Below are 22,806 nucleotides of genomic sequence, written 5' to 3'. Positions count from 1 at the left end.
ATACATATAAAACTTATTTTCGAGTCCGCCGGCAACTTTTTTCGTCCACAAAATCGAATAATCCTTTGGTAAAATGATGTGAAAGTACAGAATTTAATGTATTAAACAGTTGCAAGCGTGATAATTCATTCATATTTCGTACTTGTTGGTTCCAAATGTTCTTGCTGTTCAGTTTGGTTTACCGTAGGGCATTTATTTTTGCAGTAGTGCAGCAGTGCATCACGTTCGTGCAGAAAAATAATGCATCAGTTCTAATAGCTTCATGACTTTCATGTATTTGCTTGTGGAACCAGCAGTGTGATCTCTTCCAGTGTATAAATGAACGCACAAATGTTCTCATTTGTGATCTTAATAATACTTAAACTGTTTACATGCATTGTATAGTTAGGCAGGCATAAATTTATGGACAATAGCAATATTTAACGTGCTGCTTAAGTGCCCTAGAATGGACAGGGTATATTTGCATGTGTTCTGTAGTCGCAAACCATTACAATATGTATGTCACACCTTTTTGCATTTCATATTGCAAAATTGTGCTTTTTTCAATTTCTGATTCAGTCAAAATTTCTGTTCCAGACATGCAGTAATGAGGATGGCACCAGTATAAAGCAACACACTCCACACACTAAACAGAAGCTGCTGCCTGCTACAACAAGGCCATTGTGTGGACATTGGCTGCTACTACAAGGTAAACAACATGTGGTTCAGAAATAAGTATGCCTGATATATGCTGTATTGTCTTGCTAGTCTTGAGATACATGTCATTTGTTTGCAGCAGAAATGAATGTTTGCTCATGTTTATGGTTCAGTATAATTGGTTCGAACATAAAAGAAAACACACATGAGTTTGGCTAATCTGTGCTGTATCTCATGTGTCACCGTTCTGCCCCAACAGAGTCCATGCCAAGCATACCTTGGTCATCACAGGAGCTCCTATCCAACCAACAGAAAGGGGCTGGAGCTGAATTTGCAAGGCTTTTACACCACGAACAAAGAAGCGCATGCAGAAGAATTTACATGAGATATCAAGTCTGCAGAGCACTGTGTCAAGACTGAAAAGAGCTTCAGCCACCATTCCACCAGCGCGGACAAATTGGCTGAGTCATCCAGGTAACTCAAAAAGGACTTTATGGAAATTCTTCGTCTCCAGATGCGCCTGCAACTTCTGATCAAGCACGGACGACGCTGGCCAAAAGAGTTCCATCAGTTTGCCCTTAATCAGCTTCCTGGCCATGTCAATTCCATTTGTGCCAAGTGTAATTTTTCTTCTATAAATGCAAGCTTTCTCATTCTCCATTCTCGTTAGAGATCATTCATCCTCATCCAAACATAAAGGTCAACCGATTCTTTGCTGATACTTAATACCAGTCACTGTCTAGTAGCATAACATATCTGTAGCAGTACCTTTTAGTGCATGTTGTCATGCACAATTCCTCTCCTGAAATAGCTGATGCAACATCGACATGTTTCTTGCATTAACCTACGCACTGTTTGCAATGCACCATTTTACTTTTCTTGATGTTTTTGGCCTTCAATGCTTGCAGAGCAGGGTGGCCTCTCTTGAATGCAAGCTTTCTCATTTTCCATATTCCTAGTCTCGTTGATGGTTGCTCTTCTTCCTCGATAGCCTGGGTCTTTGCGCAAGCTACACTGAATGATAGATTGCAGAATCTGGTTTTGCTGCCCCACTTGGTTGTGGTCGCCGTGTCATATTTCTCGGATGTGGGGGCCTGCTCAGTTACATTGGTAAGCAGTCGCTCGAGGTAAGCATTTGCTCCTGCAGTCCGCACAGCGACATAGACTCCCAGTGTACACACACCATAACTGGTGCTCCCCGTTCATTTTTTCCTGCTGCAGCCATGGGCAAATTGTGCTTGTGGCCTACCTCGGCCATGATTTGCTCAAAACTGAGACCAGCATATGTGCTTACATGGTTCGAAGTGTATGAAGTTGATAGCCGTACGGGGGGAAATGCCTGCAAAAATGGCTGCCAAAGGTGATGCCCACGAAAGCGACTTGTCCATATTGAGACAAAGTGGGACACCAAATGTGAGCCACACATTAGTGGCCCTCGACAGAAAAGAAACATGCAGGTTGGAAAGGAGTTAATGCTAAAATGTCGGATAGTCCATTTCGCTGTGTTGGTTGCGACAGCAGATGCCTGCGTCACCCGATTGCTTCGCAATGGAAGTTGCTCATCTTCAACGGCTACTGTCGTTTCAAACAGGTGCGACGCTCTGTCCAATCTGTTTGTACTGCTGTTTGTCACTCGTTACCAGACCACCACATGTGACGAAGGCAAGCATTATGCCTGTAAGTAGGCGGCTGAATGTATCCTAAGAGACCCGTGTATGTGAATGCTCACTGTTGCCATATGGTTCGTAGCCAATGTATAATGTATTCTCTGAACACTATGTTGTGAATGATTGCCGTTTATTTTTGCTGTTATCTCACTTGGTTACGGTCGCCGTATTATGCTTATCGGATGTGGGGGCCTGGTCAGTTGCATTGGAAAACAGTCTCTCGAGGTAAGCATTTGCTCCTGCAGTCCGCACAGCGGCATAGACTCCCAATTTACACACCATGATTCGTGCTCCCCGTTCAGCCTTTCCTGCTGCAGCCATGGGCAAATTGTGCCTGCGGCCTTTCTCAGTCGCAATTAAGCACGAACGGAGACAAGCATACGTGCTTACATGGTCCAACGTGTTTGAAGTTCATAGCCACATGGGTGGAAAGGCCCGCATAAATGGCTGCCGAAGGTGATGCCCACGAAAGCGACTTGTCCATATTGAGACAAAGTGGGACGCCAAATGTGAGCCACACATTAGTGGCCCTCGACAGAAAAGAAACATGCAGGTTGGAAAGGAGTTAACTCTAAAATGCCGGATAGTCCATTTCGCTGTGTTGGTTGTGGCAGCAGATGCCTGCATCACCTGATTTCTTCGCAATAGAAGTTGCTCATCTTCAACGGCAACTGTCGGTTCAAACAGGTGCGACGCTCTGTCCAATCTGTTTGTACTGCTGTTTGTCGCTCGTTACCAGACCACCACATGCGACGAAGGCAAGCATTATGCCTGTAAGTAGGCGGCTGAATGTATCCTAAGAGACCCGTGTATGTGAATGCTCACTGTTGCCATATGGTTTGTAGCCAATGTATAACGTATTCTCTGAACACTATGTGGTGAATGATTGCCGTTTATTTTTGCTGTTATCTCACTTGGTTACGGTCGCCGTGTTATGCTTATCGGATGTGGCGGCCTGGTCAGTTGCACTGGAAAGCAGTTTCTCGAAGCAAGCATTTGCTCCTGCAATCTGCACAGCGACATAGACTCCCAATTTACACACCGCGATTCGTGCTCCCCGTTCACGTTCAGCCTTTCCTGCTGCAGCCATGGGCAAATTGTGCCTGTTGCCTTTCTCGGCCGCGATTAAGCACGAACGGAGACCGGCATACGTGCTTACATGGTCCGACGTGTGTGAAGTTGGGTGCAAAGGCCCGCAAAAGTGGCTGATGAAGGTGATGCCCACGAAAGCGACTTGTCCATATTGAGACAATGTGGGACACCAAGTGCGAGCCACACATTAGCGGCCTCCGAAAGAAAAGTAACGTGCAGGTTGGAAAGGAGTTAAGGCTAAAATGGCGGGTAGTCGCTGTGTTGGCTGCGGCAGCAGATGCCTGGTTCACCCGATTGTTTCGCAGTGCAAGTTGCTCATCTTTAACGGCGACTGCCGCTGCTAACAGGCGGGACACTGACCAATCTGCATAAGCCGCTGGTTGTCGCTCGTTACTAGACCGCCATGTGTGACGACGACGGTGAGCCGTTTACGAGCTCGCGTCAAAGATTCCAGTGTATCTCGACATACAAATTTTATTTCTGCTATTGCACGAGAATGTACATACACTGCTTGTCTTCTGCCAATAAAGTCGCACGTTCTGTTCACTCACTTGTGGCTTGTTTGTATGGGCGTCAGTAGAGGCTCTTTGGTCTCCTGGCAATTAGAACGCACCGGCTACGCGGCAGCCGAGGCGAGTACGGCGCGTACGAGCGGATACAAGCGTACACGAGCGGATACAAGCGGCCATATTGAATAATGCTCTAAAAAAAAAATGCGCATTTCCGCTTCCTGTTTTAGCGACGTCATCTGGCGTCCACCTAGGTAAGTTCCATGCGCTGCCGCTGCTTATTTTCGAACCACTGCGGAAGGTACAGTTTCCCTTCTCTAAAGTTGTTCTTTATTCTATGTCCGTACCGCTCGATACCTTTCAAAATAGAACCCGCAGCAGCGAGTGAATTCACCTTCGTGCTAGCTATCGCTTCAACGCGACCGAAGCGGCGAGAACACAGCGCTCACGAAGCTTTCAGCTCATGCCGCACTATGCTCTTTTCGCAGATCACTTTCAAGATAGGTGTACGCGCGTCTGTTTTCAAAGCGAAGTAAACGGTGAGAACACAGCGCGTGAAGTTTTCAGCAGTGGGCACACTCTGTCCACATTGCAGTTCGCTTTCGAGATACGGTTCGCGCGGCCGTGCTACAAGCAGCCGCCGCCGCCGCCGGAGAACGGTTGATAATGGTTCGACGCGGATGAGAAGTGCTAAAGAGCGATAACGGCTCAAAACGAACGGAACGTCACCAGCGCACCTTGCCTCGCCACCTGCAGTACTTTGCTTGCGCCATTCACTTGGCGACGCCGACCACAGCAGTTCGTGTCGCCGCAGCGCTGTCGCTTATACTCGTCGGATCAAGTCTCATAACATTGATAACGACATGGACTGCGTGTAGATGAGGAAGAGTCACAATGCTTACGCATACTCAGACAAATCCCAGCGGAGTTCCTGTGTGATTTTTTTTTATTGGAAATGTGCAGTCAGCGGTGATCCAGAGTTGACAATGCATGTAAGACGGGTGCCAAGCTTTTCTTTTGATGAGAGTCTTGCCCAGGTCCCAAAGATGTGCTCAAGCTAAGACTTGCTGATGGCTGTATGTGTTTTTTTTATTGTCGCGTGGCCTCGAACCGCCATGAATCCTACTGTGTAATGACATAGAGCAGCATTCACGTCCAAAAGGAAATGCAGCCGGTACATGGCTGCCTAAGGTATGCGGCCCGGCGGCAGCTGCCCTCCCCTCCCCCGTTTCCGTTGACAAGTTAGGGGGAGGGGTCTAGAGCAATCTTACACACCCCCTCCCCACAGTGGCGTAGCCAGAAAATTTTTCGTGTGATGGGGGGGGGGGTCCCAATTGACCGTGGAGGGGGAAGAAGCGGGGCCATTGCCATTGCAGCAAAAAATTTACTGTTAGTGAGCGTGACAAGTGCCCGGCGTGCCCCACTTGGCTACGCCGCTACTCGCCCCCCACCCCGCAATAGACGCAAATCGAGCTATCAGAACGTGCATGACGCGCATGCATGACACAACATGAATGACATGCCGCGAAGCTGGCATGGATGTCGTGACATCATCATCATCATCAGCCTATTTTGGTGTCCATCGCAGGACGAAAGTTTCTCCAGCGATCATCAATACCCCTGTCTTGTTCTAACTGGTTCCACGTGTCTTCAAGTTTCCTAATTCCATCATGTCCACATTATTCTCTGCCGTCCTCGACTGTGCTGCCCTTACCTTAGCACCCATTCTGCAACTCCAATAGACCAGCATTTCTCTCTCTTACGCATTGCAATGTCTGCCCAGCACGACTTCTTCATCTTTATGTCAACCACAATATCAGCTATCCCCGTTCACTCTCTAAGCCACATCGCTGTCTTCCAGTCTACTATCGTCATGCCTAATATTTTTCATTCCATCGCTCGTTGCGCGGTCCTCAACGAATTCCCAAGCTTCTTTGGTAACTTCCAAGTTTCGGCCCCATACGTTAGTAACGGTAGAAAGCAATGATTAGCAGTAAGCTCCCTTGTCATGATTTAGTAATGCCTGTCGTAAGCTCTCCAGCTAATTTTTATTTTTGTTAATTTCCTTGATCAGAGGCCCCTGTGAGTAATTAACCTCAATAAACGTATTTCCGCGCAGGTTCTAGAGGCTGACTGCAGACCATGACATTCGTTCTCTCGCCAGGCTGCGGAACATTACTTTTCTCTTCTGCATACTAACTTTCAATCAGACTCTTACACTTTCTTCGCCAAGGTCCTCAAGCGTTTGTTGCAAATAGTCTGCAGCGTTGCTGAGTATGCCAATGTCATGTACAAACCGTAAGTTTGTGAGCTATTTACCGTTAGCCCTCACTCCTAACCATTCCCAGTCTAACTGGTTGCACACCTTTAAGTATTCAGTGATATCATTGTAAATATTTTGCCATTGATCATATGAAGCCTTTTGCAGATATCTGGCTATGCAAAGTCTGCGCGTTAGTGTCATCCATTCGATATCAACATTCTTCATTTTTGACCGCTGTTCGGAGTCTGTACGCTGCTGCCTAGATGCCCCGATCTAATCATTCCAACTACCTGATCCAAGCGCAGGTAGCGCGCGTTTCATGTATAGCCAATATCAACGCGTTAACTGGCAATGTTCATTTATCATATACTGTAAGCTTGTTCCCTTACTCCCTTATAATTAGGGTGTAAATTAGAAAGACTGGGGTGTTTCACGGGTGTTTTCTTGTTGAACACCCTTTTCCGTTAAAAAAGGGTGTTTCAAGGGTGTTTACAAGGGTGAAAAGATAGATACACCCGCATTACACCCATAAGGGTGTGAAAATTTTAAGAGTGTACCAAGAGTCCAAACTGAAGGTAGAAACTTTTCGTTTTAAACAGAATCCTCTATTCAAGGTCTGATTCCGGAACGTCAGTATACAACAACTAAATTGGAGAGCTTATTCGACTCCATGTGGCTTCAAGCCGTACATGGTGCGTACAAGAACGCCTCCATTCAAACACCTTCTCGCTCCGGTGTTTTCCGCGCTTTTCATGTATTTTACTGTAATCTTGGCGACCTTGCAAAAGATTGAGCTCTCGACCGAAAATTCAGAAAGCTGTCAAACTTAGCTCGTTGCGACATACTTGAGCGAGAAGGAAAAACAAAAGAAGGAAGAGAATATCTATGAGAGCTGTGCCGATTCGAGCTCTTTTTACGAGAAGCCCGACAAGTGTGTGCTTATATTGGCACAGGCTTCATGCTAAAGGGAGCTCTCAAATTTAACAAGTTTTGGGGCTCTCGGCGTTACCCAGTACAGAGGGGAAAATAAAATGAAAGCGTTAGTGATACTAAATAATAAACGTACATATATGAAGGATATTGCTGTTACAACGGTGCAATGCTGTCCACGCGGTTACACAAATTTCTTTACCCCTGGTGAAGGATTGTTCACCTACTAAAACGAATGGAAAGTTGAAGCACGCAAAAGCAGTTAAATTTTATTTTAATAACCTAGGACAGTAGAGGAGTTTCTGAAGTATTTTCTACTGAATTCATCCATAACAAAACGAAACGAAATACCAGCAAAACGGAAAATTTAATAAAGAAAGATTTTCATCCCCCATTCTCTCTTGAATGTACTGTCCTCCACCTTGCGGTTATCGGCTGAACTGATTTGTCAAAACAGAAAGTGTTTGCGATAGCCGGGAAGACACCATTGAAAAAAATGGTGCAGGTGAATACTGGTTACCACGCCCTACTTCTTTTATTTTGCCGTAGTGTCCTAAGTATTATCGGGACACAAATATCCGCGCTTCAAACTGTGTGTTCCACTATGGGGCACTATAATGGGCACTGTAGCTAACAATATTTTCGCGCCCGTCGGTTGTTTGTGGTCTCCGAACATTTTTGCGAACATACCTCTAACCGTGTTTTGCTGATCTCTATGGCCAACATGTTTACTTTACCCCTGCTATCCATGAACCCCTCCCTTCAAGGATGCCAGCGGCGCCTAATCCTATACCCAATAGATATCTTCGCTTTCTGGAATAACATGTTCCCGCGTTTCTCTGGCTTTACCGCAGCAATCGCATGCTTCTTTCTTGGTGCACATCACTTTATAACTGCGCGTTCTAAGCCGTCCTCACCTGGCTTCGAAAAGAGCTTTCCCTTGAGTTATCATAACATGGTTCACTCTCGCTTTCTCTTTTACGACTTAGATATTCATGTCCTGTTCCTTTAGCACATCAACCCAATAGATATCTTCGCTTTCTGGAATAACATGTTCCCGCGTTTCTCTGGCATTACCGCAGCAATCGCATGCTTCTTTCTTGGTGCACATCACTTTATAACTGCGCGTTCTAAGCCGTCCTCACCTGGCTTCGAAAAGAGCTTTCCCTTGAGTTATCATAACATGGTTCACTCTCGCTTTCTCTTTTACGACTTAGATATTCATGTCCTGTTCCTTTAGCAGTGCCTCCAGCTAGGAGACTGCCACAGCCAATCTCACTTTGCGTTTAACGTTCTCTGTTGCTACGCTGGTTACTACACCGGCCGCATTCCAGCTGCTAAGCTTTCTAGTTGCTATTGCGACGCCTGCAACGCCAATGGTGGTAGTCGCGACGCTGCGTGGCAACTCGTGAGCACCACTTGCCACTTGTGCTGCTTCGTGCCAACATGCCGCATCCGCATAAAATTAGGACATCGTCGTCCAGGCAATTCTTGTCTAACGCGAGAGCTTGTTATTGCTGCGAGAGATTACAATTGTGAGTGCGAGAGATTACAACTATGAATCTCGCTGCTCGGCTGTTTTCCTGAAGGCGTGACGTTGACCGCCAAATGTCTCGTCTATTTCTGTTCGCTCACTCTGTCGCTAAATAATTGCATCCAATTGCGCAGCATTGCTGCTTCCGCGTGTATAGACAGAGTTTGAAGGTCATAAAGCTCGAAGGTTACGTTCGTTACTATACCTCTGAAGATATGTCCACTCTATTCCCAAACGCATGAATGGCAGCCTATTTAATGTTCGCTAATGTATAAAGGAAAATATTGTATAAATTGAAACGTGCCCTAATTGTACAAAGTTCCGTTCAAATTGTTTACTCACTGTTTTATATTCGAAGATCTTTTAAGAAAAGGAAGAATTTTTGGCTATAACGAATAGTAATTATATTTTCTTGTAAGCATTCTTTAAAACATGCAGGACATCGCTTACTATATTTTATTTTATGTATAATACTTCAACTCAGACTTTGCAGTGTCTTATCGCCTCACTTTCTTGAACGCTTACAAAATGTGACACGTCGAAAAGCCACCATATTGTAGTTCTTTATTTTTAATTTTTCACTGATCAAAGAGCATAATTACAGGCGAGAATCGAGGAGTTATCGTTTGAAATTATTTGAAAAACACTACACACACTACGTGTTAAGAATTAGGAGGCCGTGGTAAGAGAAAGAGAAGAGAGGATGGGGGAGGGGTGTTGACACACCGGCCGATAACCAGTGACGTGCCATGACCCGAGTGACCTCTCTGGGGTCAACGAACCCTATACGGGAGCGTTGTGAGATGCCTGGTGGTTGCCAGGGCACGCGGCAGGAGTCGCCTTGCCTGCTGCGTCGCGCCACATCACATCGTTGTAATATTCGCACGCTATCGCAGAAGTTCGTTCAAAAGCAACGATAACCCTTGTTGTCGGTGTCAGTGGTTCGCCTCGGGGCAAAACTAGCAATTAGGACAAGAAAGCGCCAATGTCTGTCGCATGCAGGTGCGAAACGCCGCCTAAATCGGCATTTCTGTTCGCTTCGACGCCACATCACGAACTGCGCCTCGACGGAGAAGAGCGGGCAAAACGCAAGTCCCACGGCCGCGATAGCGCCCCAATTTTTTGCGTGAGGGCACCCGACATAGCTGGAGCATCGCCACGACGCCACGTCAGAGTCCCAGTCGCCACCAGGTGGCGCCAGCTGGCAGCAGCTTTCGGCAGGGCGCTCGCAGCAGAGAATTCTTGCGGTGAAAGCGCCTTTCCCGGCGCGCATTTTTAAGCGCACCGCCTTGCGCGCGCTCATTTCCGCAACTGAGGGCGCACTTATAATGTTACCGTGACGCCTAAGGTGATGCCAGCCTTAAGGTTTCATGAACGCGAAATTGGAAACCGTTCCACCTTCTTAAGCCTCCATGATCAGGTTCATTCATGACGTTTAACGCCCCGAAGTTTAACTGAGGTCTAGTAGCGTACGGTGAGGGGCTAGTTGGTATGTCATTATGAGAACAAAGAAAAACTGCGCAAAAAAGAACAAGACAGAGAAATAACCACACGACACAAGCGCAGACTAACAACTTGTTTAATGCTCCAACGCCTCTTTCCTACCAACAACAGAGCGCATGCGCACCAACCACAAAGACCAATGCCGCTATCATGTAGTCAAGCCTAGAAACGCCAACTCCTTGCGGTACAAATGTGTGGAAGCCTCACTAACACATTTATCTGGCCCTAATCTCGCGATTTCTAATGCTTCGATTACTTGTGTCGTGTGGTTCTTTCTCTGTCTTGTTCTTTTTTGCGCAGTTTTTCTTTGTTCTCATTTAACTGAGGCTATGAGAGACATGGCAGCGGAGGATTCCGTACTCATATTTCGCCACCTAGAGTTCTTTAACGTGTACCTCGATTTAAGTACATGAGCGTTTCTGCATTTCGTCTCCATCGAAATGCAGTCACCGCTGCTGGCGATCGAACCCGCGACCACGCGCTCGGAAGCGAGACGCCATAGGCAATTTGTCACTGCAGCGGTTGATGCTACCGTAAAGCTACACGGAAATCGCGAAATGCAAGTAAACGCAGTGAACTCCTGGTCACAGCGTGGACAGACGGACCTATCAAGCCGCGTTAGAAGAGAACTATTGTATATTGGAACGTACCTATGTGTACCATTTTTTTTCCCAGGGCTGTGTGTTTAGCGTTTTGTCAGTGGAGAGTGTGGCTATATAACCTTAAGCAATGTTCTGCCTGCGAAGTTGGCACGAGCGACAAAACAGACGCACACAGCGCTGAACTTGCAATTTAACTTTAATTGCCTTTCAGTAGGTATAAATCCCCTTGGCGTCAAAAATACAGGAAAAGACAACAGAAGCCCGGTAGGAAGAAATGCAATACACAGAAAAATAAGAAAAATCACGCGGCATGTGTCATTCCGCGATAAATAATCGCATCTTTTTTTTTTTCACAGCGGCAGGGAAGCCTCGCTGACGTACCATTTATACCGCATGAAATGTTCTTCCGATTTTCTGATTACTCTTCTAATTCCGTTTTTTTTTCTCTTTATATGATTACAATGCTTGATAAAAAATTGGCCGGCAGCAACTACCCGCGACAATTCCCTCCTCTACATGGTGCGGTTACTTCCCAATGTTTGATCAAGTGACATTACCTTATTGTGATTTGTGTGCCGTACAGAGTGTGCCCTAATTTTTCATTTTTTAGCTTATGCCACGGGCACTTTGTGATTTCCGTGGCCTTGTTTATGTGTAAATATGAAGGCTGCAAATATGGGTAGATCATAGCCTTCGTATGGACTGTGTGGACATGTGTTATGACTTAGCGTTCCTAGCACTCCACTATGCTTTCGGTGATACTGCCAATATGCAGTGACACCAGTTGTGTGAAGCGAGAATATTACTGCTGCTTAGTGGAAGAATTGTTCGGCCAAAACATGCCAGGGGGACCGGACCAATGCTGCTCTTCCATTCCATACTTTGTTATGTTTAAAAAGCAACGCTGCCCTATTATGGTATTTCTAGAGTTTCTTCTTTTCAACGTGCCAACATGAAAAGACGAACCGTGAGACTATTGTAGTAGCGTTTTTATAGTGACGGATGGTGACGATGATTTAGAATTATGCATGCTTTGTTTGACTGAAACCTTTCGATTTGTCGAAGCTCAAGCTGCCGTCAGCTAATCAGTAGGCGATCGCTCCAAACTTCTTTACAAACTTGGCTTGTGAATGTCCGTAACGAATTACGCTTCACGATCATGATGGCTTAGAGCACAAAGTGAATAGCTTTTGGCTGACTTCAAATCTTCCTTGCAGGCGAATCATTTCGATAATTAGGTCTTGATGATTGGCTATAACGTATGAGAAGATTTAAAGCATGGAATATTGGCCATGCGAATACAATTTTCCATAAGGAAACAACCAACTGAAATTTCGATTTCTTGTTAGATTACGTGAGGTTTAACTCGATTCGTTCTGCATTCTTCGAGTGATTCACGAATGGGTATTCAATGGCAATTCCGCTAAATATTCACACGCTAAAGATCACAAGCAATGCTGCTTATGCGGGCTGGATCTGTAACGATGACATGACTGGATGCAATAAAGATTATTATTATTATTATTATTATTATTATTATTATTATTATTATTATTATTATTATTATTATTATTATTATTTGGTGCTCGGCTTCGTGGCGCAGATGATAGTTTTATCTTGGAACTGCCTGCTGTCAATGTGGGCAGTTCAGGTAGGGGTAGAATATAGTGTCGCCAATATAGCAATTGTCACGGTGAAGAGGTTTCGTCAGAAAAAGCAGTCGGCGCCATCTAACGTGGTAGCAGCATAAACTTGCATACAGTTCATAAAAAGCAATAAAAAGCAAAACCAAAAAAGTGCACTAGATATTCAATTTAAAGAAAAATAACGTCCAAATTCAATCAAGACGAATAATAAGGAACATATCCTACGCCTCTACGTTGTGTAAGGGATTGAATACGTATACTAGCTGATATACCTGCCACGCAACAAGAGTCCAACCTGAAGGTAGAAAATTTTCGATTTAGTCAGAATCGCTTCTTCAAGGTAAAATTCCTGAACGCCAGTATACAACAACTTGGAGAGGTTATTTGCCGGCATGTGGCTGCAAGCAGTACATGGCGCGTGCAAGAACGCCTCAGTTTAACACCTTCTCGCTGCAGCGGTCTTGGCGAATTTCTGGTTTTTCCCTGTAATCTTGGCGATTTTGCTAAAGGTTGAGCTCTTGACTGAAAAATCAGAAAGCTGTAGACCTTAGCGTGCTGCGACAGATTTTGGCGAGGAGGAAGGATGACAGCGGTGCTTAAACCAAATTTGCGCATTCCGATGTAATATGTTCCATGGTTTATATAGCTTTACCACAGCAAGTGTACGTTTCTTCTGTCTTGGTGTATCTGGATTTATAACTTAATGTTATAAGGTATCCTGAGCTCGCTTCCAAAAGTATTTCCCTTGAGTTATCATGAAATCGTTCTCTTCTGACTGCACTTTTTTTCTTAGTTAGTTATTGAGAGCCTGTTCCTTTACCAGTGTTTCCAGCTAGAAGAATTCTACAGCCACCCTCACTTTGCGTTTAACGTTCTCTGTTGCTATGTGGCTCACTATACCGGCCGCATTCCAGTTGGTAAGCTTTCCAATTCTTGGTGTGATGCCTGTTACGCCACTGCTGGCGCTGATGACGGTGGTAGCTGGCTGGGCGCCTTTCCTTCTGTGCAGCAGGGGTTGCCAAGCGTGCCATATCGTGCTAACATGTCGCACCCACTTACAGTTACAATATCATCCACGGAGATCTGTCGCAACGCGAGATCTTGCTGTTGCTGTGAATGCTCCACCCATCGGGAGAAATTTTGAACAAATCATTTGCTGCGTAACTTCGAGGGCACGTTGTCCGTCTTGTTGTTTTCATGCTCTTGCATCCTAACTGTCTAAGCAAAGGCTGATATATTTCAAACGGAAACTCAATTACGTGCCTATCGGTTAAAATAATATGTTCCTACATAAAAAGTCACAAAGTGTGGCGGAAATCCTCTATTAGTTTTCCTTCTTGAGCCACTCGCTGAAATCTTTAATGCAGCATTTGACGAAAAGGCTCAAGGATTGCCGGAGTCGTTACGGCGGATCAGTGAGGTAGGCTGCGCTCAATATCGTTGAGGAATCGGCTCCTAAGTAGGACTGTAGAGGCATGTTGCGTTTGGGCGGTAGCATGAGGAACTGAAAATTTTTGCGAACACGTGGCTCCGTATTCAGTAATTCATAGTTAATATCGTATCGTCCTTCGTTCTGCAGCTAAGCCGCTTATGCGACTACAAGTCGAAAGAAATTTTACCATAATTCTGGTTTTCATGGTTTTTAAAAACACTGTCATTCACGAGGCTTATTTTTTTGAAAAAATCAATTTCATTGAAGTACAATCGTATATCGAAATATAAGCGTAAAAGGTCACGTTTTATACGCTATGTTTCCGTGGTCTTTTTTTTATTTTCAGTATCAGCACCTCTTAAGTAAGGTGTATCTCCAAGTTCTATTCGAACGGCTGCCAAATCACATAGTGACGAGCCAATGAACGTTTCGTGGGTTCCCGGTACCTGTTCTTTATCTTCTCATTCTAAAGCACACTCCGCTGGCCTGCTCATAGTAAACAATATGATAGCGGAGGGGGGGGGGGGGAGGGTAGAACGATTACGAATGAAAAATCTCGCTCCTCACCCATTTTTGTGAAGTCGTGACTTTGACCCCAAGCGTATCGTCTCTTGCTATTTGCTGATTCGGTCGATAGATGATTGGACGCACTTGCACAACATTGCACTTCCGTGTGAATAGAGATGGTTTGAAGGTGATAAGGCTCGATGATTATGTTCGTTTCTAAGCCTCTGAAACATATGCAATCTATTCCCAAAGGCATGAATGGCGGCCTATTTATTGTTTGCTAATGTATAAAGGACAATTTTGTATAAATGAAAATGCGCTTTAATTGTACTCAGTTCCATTCCGAGTGTTCAGTCACTGGTTAATATTCTATGATCATTTAATAAAAGTAAATGTTTCTCGTTATAACGAACATCAATTATATTTTGTTGTAAGCAGTTTTTTATCGTTCAGGACATCGCTTACTTAATTTCATTTTATTGTATAATACTTCAGCCGCTAAATGTGGGCGCATGTTTTCCAGCCTCCATCACACTAATTTCTAGAGCGCTTACAAAATGTGGCTTGTCAAATGGCGACCATAACGACTACCTTTTTTTCATCTTTCACAGAAGTGTAGAGTTACAGGCAAAAATAGGGGCGTTGCCGATTTAAATTATTGCATAAGCTCTGCACACAATAAAAGTTAAGGAATAGGAGGCTGCAGTAAGAGAAAAAGACGAGAGGATGAGGCAGGGGGGGGGGGGGGTCGACACATACACTGGCTGGTAACCCAAGTGACGTCACCATTGAGTCAATGTACCCTATATGTGAGCATTGTGAGATGCCCGGTGGATGCCTGGGCGCTGTCTCTTAGTGTGGGCAGAAGTACAATACATTTTTTTTATTTCCGGCAACATTTCAATTGTCACTGTGTAGAGGTTCTTTAAAGAACACCTGTGGGCGCTGTATTTGTGAATTTAAAGCTTAAAGCAATATATATATATTTAGGTAACAGCAAAGCAAGAAGATGGGAGATTACAGAAGCATCGCTGAAATTAAGGAGTGTAGCCGGCGCCATTTAACGGGGTACCAGCATAGTCTTGCATACAGTTCACAAAAAAGAAAACGAAAAAGAAAGCTGCTGGCTTTACAGTTTAAAGATAAATGGCGCCCGAGTTCAGTCTACACGAACTATAAGAAGAATATCCTTCACCTCTACTTCATGTAAAATATTGCGAACGATTACCAGCTGATAAAACTGCCACGTACCAAGAGTGCGAATCCAAGGTTGAAAATTTTGTTTTTGCACAGATCATCCTCTTGAAGCTCAGATTGTGCAATGTGAGTATAAAAGACTTAGATTATTTACCGGCATCTGGCAACAAGCTGTACATGATGCGTACAAGAACGCCTCCATTCAAACGCTTTCTCGCTCCAGTATTTTTTGCGAATTTCTTTTATTTTTCTGTTCTCTTGGCGAGTTGGCGAAAAATTGAGCTCTCGCCTGAAGATTCAGAAAGCTGTCTGCCTTAAAACGCTGCGACAAATTTGGGCGAGCAAGAAGAACAAAGAAGGGATGGAAGGTAACATCTATGAGTGCTTTGCCGATTTGAAATCTATTTCTGAGAAGCCCGGCAAGCTGAATGTTTTCGAGTTTGTTCTTGTGTTGGTACATACTTCATGCTAAAGCTTGCTCTGAAATATTGTAAGTTTTGAGGCTTTTGGCGTTGTCCAGTAGAGAGGAAAAAAGAGAATGAAAGAGGTAGTGATACTAAATAATAAACATACATATATAAAAGCCAAGGCTGTTACGACGGTGCATTGAAGCATCATAGAACAACAGTTCACGCGGTTGTACCAACGTCCTTTAGCACTGCAGGGATTGCTCACGTACTAACAGGAATGGAAAGTCATGCGCAGAAAATTAGGTAAATACTATCATTGTTAATTTTGGACAGAAATAAAGTTTCAGGAGTACCTTCTACAGAATACCTCAGTAACAAGAGGTAATGAAAAAACAGCAAGACAAACAGTTCAATTAAAGAAAAATTGTCATTCGCCAGTTCCTTTTTAATGTACTGTCCTCCACCTTGCTGTTATGCGCTGAACTGATTCGCTGAAACAGAAAGTGTTTATGTAGTCAGAAAGTCGTCATTAAAAAAAAACGGCATACGTGAATACTGGTTGACACGCTCTATTTTCCTCATTTTTTCGTATGTCTTTGTTATCTTACGAATACAAACATGCACAGCATCAACATTGTGTTCCATTAGAGGCAAACTACGTTTTTGCATTCATAAGTTGTTTGTAATCTCCCGATGTTTCTGCCAACACACCTCCAACCGCTTTTGCTGATCATTAGGGCGGACATGGGCCTGCTGTCCGTGAACCGCAGCCCTCCAAGGATGACAGCGTTGCCTAACCCAACAACTCGGTAGATATTTTCGCATTCTGATGTAATGTGTTTCTTTTTCGCACTTTTCTTTTTTCTTCGTGCATCTCGCTTTATAATTGCGCGTTATACGGCATCCTGAGCTCGCTTCGAAAAGAGCTTCTCCTTTAGTTATCATGAAATGTTTCTCTCCTGATTTCACTTTTCTTCCTTAGTTATTTATTCATGTCCTATTCCCTTGCCCGTGAGACCAGCTAGAAGATTTCCACAGCCATCCTCACTTTGAATTTAAGCTTCTTTGTTGCTATGCTTTGTTGCTATGTTACTATAGCGGCCGCATTCGAGATGGTAAGCTCTCCAGATCCTAGTGCGACGCCTGCTGCGCCAGTGACGACGCTCATGACGCCGTTGGCTAACAGGTCGATGTTCCTTCTGCGCAGCAGGAGTTGCCAGGCGTGCTGCTGCGTGGCAACATGTCGTACCCGCATACAGTTACAAGATCGTCCAGGGAGTCGTGCTATTCTATAACATCGTGATCCTATTGCTTTCAATACTTCACCGGTGGAAACTTTTATTAATAAATCAGTTGCAGCTTAACTTCAAGGGCACATTGTCCGTCTTATGTGTGCTACTACATAATAACCGTATATGCAAAGGCTGATATATTCAAAACAGAAACTCCATTACATGTCTATCAATTAAGACAACATGTTGTTGCACTAAAAGACACACGATGTGAACGAAAGTCTATGCCACTTTTGCTCCTTGAGCCAGTCATCAAAATTTCTGATTCAGCATTTGGTGAAAATTCTCAAGAATAGCCGGAGTCGTAACGGCGGATGAGTGAGGGAGCGTGCAGTAAAGATCATATCAGAATTGGCTCCCAAGCAGTATTGCTGTATGAAATATCGTGCGATACAGAACGAGGGATGGAACATTTCTGCGAAAATGTGCTCCGTATTCAGTGCAAAATAACTTCACGTATGTCAGTTTTGACCGTTTTCTATGAACACAAGGTCACTCACGAAGCTTATTATTTAAGCAAATTTGTTTCGTTGAAGTACAATTGCATATAAAAGTATGCGCATAGAAATTCACGCTTTATACGCTGTGTTTCTGTGGTCTCTTTTTTTCAATATCAGCACCTCTTACACCATCCTCCAGATTTTTTCTTTTATATACGCCTTTTCGAAGAGGAAGATGTGTCGACTCTTGCAGCTTACTAATATTGTCCAATTGCTATTAGAACGGCTGCCCAATCACTTTATGACCAGCAAATGAATGTCTCGTGGTTTCGAGGTTCCCATTCTTTATCTGCTCGCTCTAAACTACGCTCCGCTGGCCCGCTTATGGTAAAAAAAATCATCGAGGGGGAGGAGGAGTAGAACGATTACAAGTGAGAAACTCGCTTCTCGCCCATCTTCGTGAAGAGGTGACGTTGGCTGCCAGATGTATCGTCTATTTCTATTCGCTCACTCTGTCGCTAACAAATTGCATCCTCTACTCAACATTGTTCTTCCGTGTGAATAGAGCATGTTTGAAGGTTACGTTCGTAAATGAACTTCAGCATTGTCATGTGTTGGGCGTCTTGGTAAACTGACTTGAAAAGCATATTTAGCGCCAGCAAACAAGGACGGAAGGGAGGCGATTGTGGTGTCGTCTCCCTTCCGTCCTTGTTTGCTGGCGATAAATATGCTTTCTAAGTAAATGAACCTCTGAAAAAATATCCAATCTATTCCCAAAGGCATGAAAGGCGGCCCATTTGATGTTTGCTAACCTATAAAGGATAATATTGTAGAAATGGAAATGCACCCTAATTGTACTAAGTTCCGTTCAAAGTGTTCGATCACTGTTTTATATTCGAAGATCATTAAAAAAAGCAAATGTTTCTGGCTATAACGGATTGTAACTATATTTTCTTGTAAGCATTGCTGACAACGTGGACGACGTCGTTGACCTAATTTCACTTTATCGTGTAATACTTCAGCCGCTAAGAGTGGGCTCAGATTTCACAGTGTCTACCTCCTCAATTTCTAGAACGCTTACAAAACGTGACATGTCAAACTGCCACCATACTGTCATTTAATTTAATTTTTGTCCTTTCGGAGATGAAAGAGCAGAACTGCATGCGAAAATAGGATCTTTGTCGTATTAAATTATTTGACAAGCACTATACATAATATGCGTTAAGAAATAGGCAGTGGTAAGAGAAAGAGAAGAGAGCAAGGGGGATGGAGGTTGACACACCGGCCGCTAAACCAAGTGACGACACTGTGGTCAACGTACACTATACGTGAGCGGTGTGAGATGTCTGGTGGCTGCGAGGGCGCTGTCTCTTCTACGCGGCAAGGGTCGCCTTGCGTGCTAAGTCGCGCCACGTCGCATCGTTGTAATATCAGAACGCCATCAGAGCAGCTCAAACGCAACGCTAACCCTTGCTGTCACTGTCAGTGCTTCGCTTCGGGGCAAAACTGGTAATTATGACACGAAAGCGCCAAATGGCCCACTGAACGAAAAAGCCGGTGACTTTCGTCTGCAGCAGCGTAACGGCTCCTAAACTACCATTTCCCTTGGCTGTGACGCTACATCAAGAGCTGCGCCTCGATGAAAGAGAGCGGCCGAAAGGCAGCACCCTCGGCCGCGATAGCGCGCGAAGTGTTGCTTGAGTGAAGAGCTACGGTGTCGCCGCGACGCCACGTCACACTTGCTCTCGCTCTCGACGAGAAGGCTCGTCGGCGACGCGGAGCAAACGCCTCCTAGACTCTCAATAATGACGCATGCTGCTTGGACTGAAACTTCGACTGCTAAGCCCGGCGTACCGAAAGTGGTGAGGTGAAATTTACCGCTTCTTACTCCGGAGCACGCCCATTAGATTCCATGGCAGTCGGGCAGGCAAGGTAGCATGACGTCATCAGTCGAAGCGCACCGGCCTTCTGCTACCTAGGAGCGGATCGCCGCGTCGGCGTCATGCGGCATTGGTGCGTCAGGCTGCTGCTGCTTGCTGGCTCGCACAGCACGTTCCGCTACGGCACACAGTTCACAGCGCAAATCTCGAAGGACCGCTCAACGCAGTTCAATTGGACATCAATGCTTTCGCATTCACAAATCGTTAGAAGTCATCAGGTGTCCTCGCACTTGTTTTTCTTCTTGATTCTTGCATGGTTTAATAAAATAATTCTGGGGATTTCCGTGCCAATTCTAGAATATCGTTATGAGGCACGCCGTATAGTCGGGGTCTAGGAATTATTATTGATCACCTGGGTGTTTTAGCATGCAACATATCAGTCTAAGTTCCCAAGCGTTCTTGCATTTTGTTCTGAACGAAATCCGGCCGCAGTTGACGGTATCAAACCCGCGACGTCGATATCAGCAGCGTTGACAACCTTTAATATATTAATCCCCGTTGTCTTCATTTCTTCTATGGTGAAGAAGCAAAAACAAATAATCAGTCATATAAAATATTGTATTTACAGATAATACGTGCGCCGGTGCGCAACTTATGCTGAAATTTATATAGTGTGATGGAGCCCTTAAATGGTGGGGCAAGTTGGAAAAAAGACAAATCAAAGGGAACAAATATTGTATATTAGCGAAATTCGTGAGAATTTCGCTAATATACAACATACTGGCCGAATTTACAAGGCAGAATTTACAACGGCTTCCGGCGCTCTATGCAGTGGATTTCATTAATTTTTTTCGCGATAACAACTTCCTTTTCCGGAGATCAGGTTCGCAGCTGGCACCTTGCTCAATGATCCAAGTCAATCCCTCGATGTGCATCGGAAAGATGGGTTGCGGCATTTGCTTTACTTTGTATTTCTTAATGTTGTTATTTTGTTGCATTGGTGAAAACAAGCGTGAGAACTGGCGAGCTTTGTGGTAAGCTTGGTAAGCTCCAACACCACCATAAAGGGCTGCGGATACGCATCTAGTATTAAATATGAATAAATACCTGCTTCTTCAAAGAGGCAATCCTAACTATTTTCATATGACGTATTGAGTGTCCCAAAGGAGAATTCAAGAAACGAAAGAGAGGCAGCGCATTGCACATTTCTTGATTATCTTTTTACCAATCTGGGATTAACAAACACTTACATGCTCACAAATTGATATTTTAGCAAAACTATCTTCACGCTTGAATAGATATTTCTGTGAAAGCTGCTGTGGGACCTAGAGATACATGTTGAATAACTCTAGAGCGGAGAGAAAGTCGTGAGGGTTTTAAGGCTCCGATAAGCTGCAGGCGCTTGCTGCATAAATAAACGTAAGGTTCATAATTCTTTCATCATTTTTAAGGGAGTATCAAGTATACTGGAAACTAAAGGTGTGTGATTCGGTCCTTTCTATTTCATCAAGCTTCTCTTTTCTGGATGGGTACTCTTCTTCGTTCCAAAATGGTTGAGTGAAATAAAAACTAACGCCAAATGTGGACTGGTCAGGAAAGGGCACCCTCACAACCGGTTATATTGGTTATGTATTATATATGAATAAATCCAGGATATTTCCTTAGAGTTTTGAAGTACCAATTATTAATAGTAAAACGGTTTATTGCTAAAAACCGTGTCAAATGCTTTACGAAAGTGGAAAAATATTACGTCAGTTTGATTTTCACTATTGTAATATTTTAAAATATTTTCTGTGTTTACAATATGTTCAATAGTTACAATATTTTAAATGTTTTGAATATATTTTCAATACCTTCACTTTCCCCATGCTATCCATAAAAACCAGCAATTCAAGGATGCCAGCCAAGCCTCAACCTACGACCGGGTAGATATCTTCGCAGTCTAATAAGCGCGGCTCTCGGTAGTGCTGCATAGGGACTGCGCTTACCAAGGCGCTGCTGATGAGGGTATTTTGTTCTGTGGCCATGATTGAGCGCGACGGCGAACGTCCGGCGAGGCGACGGCTTCACCGTAGTTCTTGTGCTGATGGCTCCGTTGTAGGTCGTGGGAGTTACCCCGCACCTGCACCAAATGTTACGCACGAGGTGTTTCATGCTCAACCAGATGAATCTGATGGATAGGCGTGTTTCGAGAGCGGCCCCGAGGCAGCTTGGCTAACGTCGTTCTCTTTTCCCTTCCACCTGGTCGTCTGCGTGGCAGCCGTGGTTCATGACAGAGCTCGTGACCACATGTTTATTCGTTTCCCCAGCTATACCGCAGCAAGCGCATCCTTCTTTTTCTTGGTATATCTTGTTTTTTAACTGCGCGTTCTATGGCATCCTGAGCTCGATTCGAACAGAGCTGCTCCTCGAGTTATGATAAGATGTTTCTCTCCTAGCTTAATTTTCAATTATTAGTTCGTTATTCATGGCCAATTCCTTTACCCCTGCCTCCACCTAGGAGATTGTCCCAGTGACTCTCGCTTTGAGTTTTATGTTCTTTGGCGCTGTGCAGCTTAGTATACCAGCGGCATTCTTTCTGGTGTTAGCTTCCTAGTTTCTAGTGCGACGCCTGCAATGCCATTGGTGGCGCTAAGGAAGCTGGTAGCTGCCGGGGTTCTGTTCATTCTCACCAGCACCAGTTGCCACGCATGCTGCTTTGCCCCGACATGTCCGACCCGCAAATGCAGTTACAACATCGACCAAGGAATTCTAGCGTAAACCTTGACGTTGCTATTGGTGACAGTGCTTCACCTGTCCGGCGAAACTTAGTAAAACAATTGCATCGCAACATCAACGGCATATTGTCCGTTTTGTTGTTTGTGTGGCCCTATATATTTACCGTCTAATAGTAGGCTGATATATTTTAAGCGAATTAGGTGTTTCTCGATGAAAGGAATACGTCCTTAAATTAAAAGTCGCAAGGTGTGATAGAAACCGTCTCTCACTTTTGCTCTTTGAGACATTAGCTGAAATTGCTAATGCAGCATTTCACAAAAATTCTCAAGCATCGCCAGAGTCGCTGCGGCGCATGACTGACGTAGTGTGCACTATAAGCTTTATTGAACAATTGGCTCCATAGCCGTCCACGACCTGAAAAAGTGTCGAGTACGATATGCTCTATATGCAGGCGCTACTAGTTCGCACTTGTTAAGTTACCATCCTGCGTTATTGGCAGAAAAACATTATACGTCGTGTTTGCACGGTTTTCCATCGCAGTAGATCTC

General features: G+C 44.5%; 1 long non-coding RNA gene across 1 annotated transcript; it reads left to right on the top strand.

The window, feature by feature from the left end:
- Positions 1-511: 511 nt before the first annotated feature.
- Positions 512-3,941, top strand: LOC140216029 (uncharacterized). Its single transcript, XR_011892677.1, has 2 exons — positions 512-688; positions 896-3,941. It is a non-coding gene; the product is annotated as an uncharacterized lncRNA (long non-coding RNA).
- The last annotated feature ends 18,865 nt before the right edge of the window (positions 3,942-22,806 follow it).

Source organism: Dermacentor andersoni, chromosome 2, assembly GCF_023375885.2.
Source record: "Dermacentor andersoni chromosome 2, qqDerAnde1_hic_scaffold, whole genome shotgun sequence".
Classification (NCBI taxonomy): domain Eukaryota; kingdom Metazoa; phylum Arthropoda; class Arachnida; order Ixodida; family Ixodidae; genus Dermacentor; species Dermacentor andersoni.
This window is presented reverse-complemented; position numbering and strand designations above follow the sequence as displayed.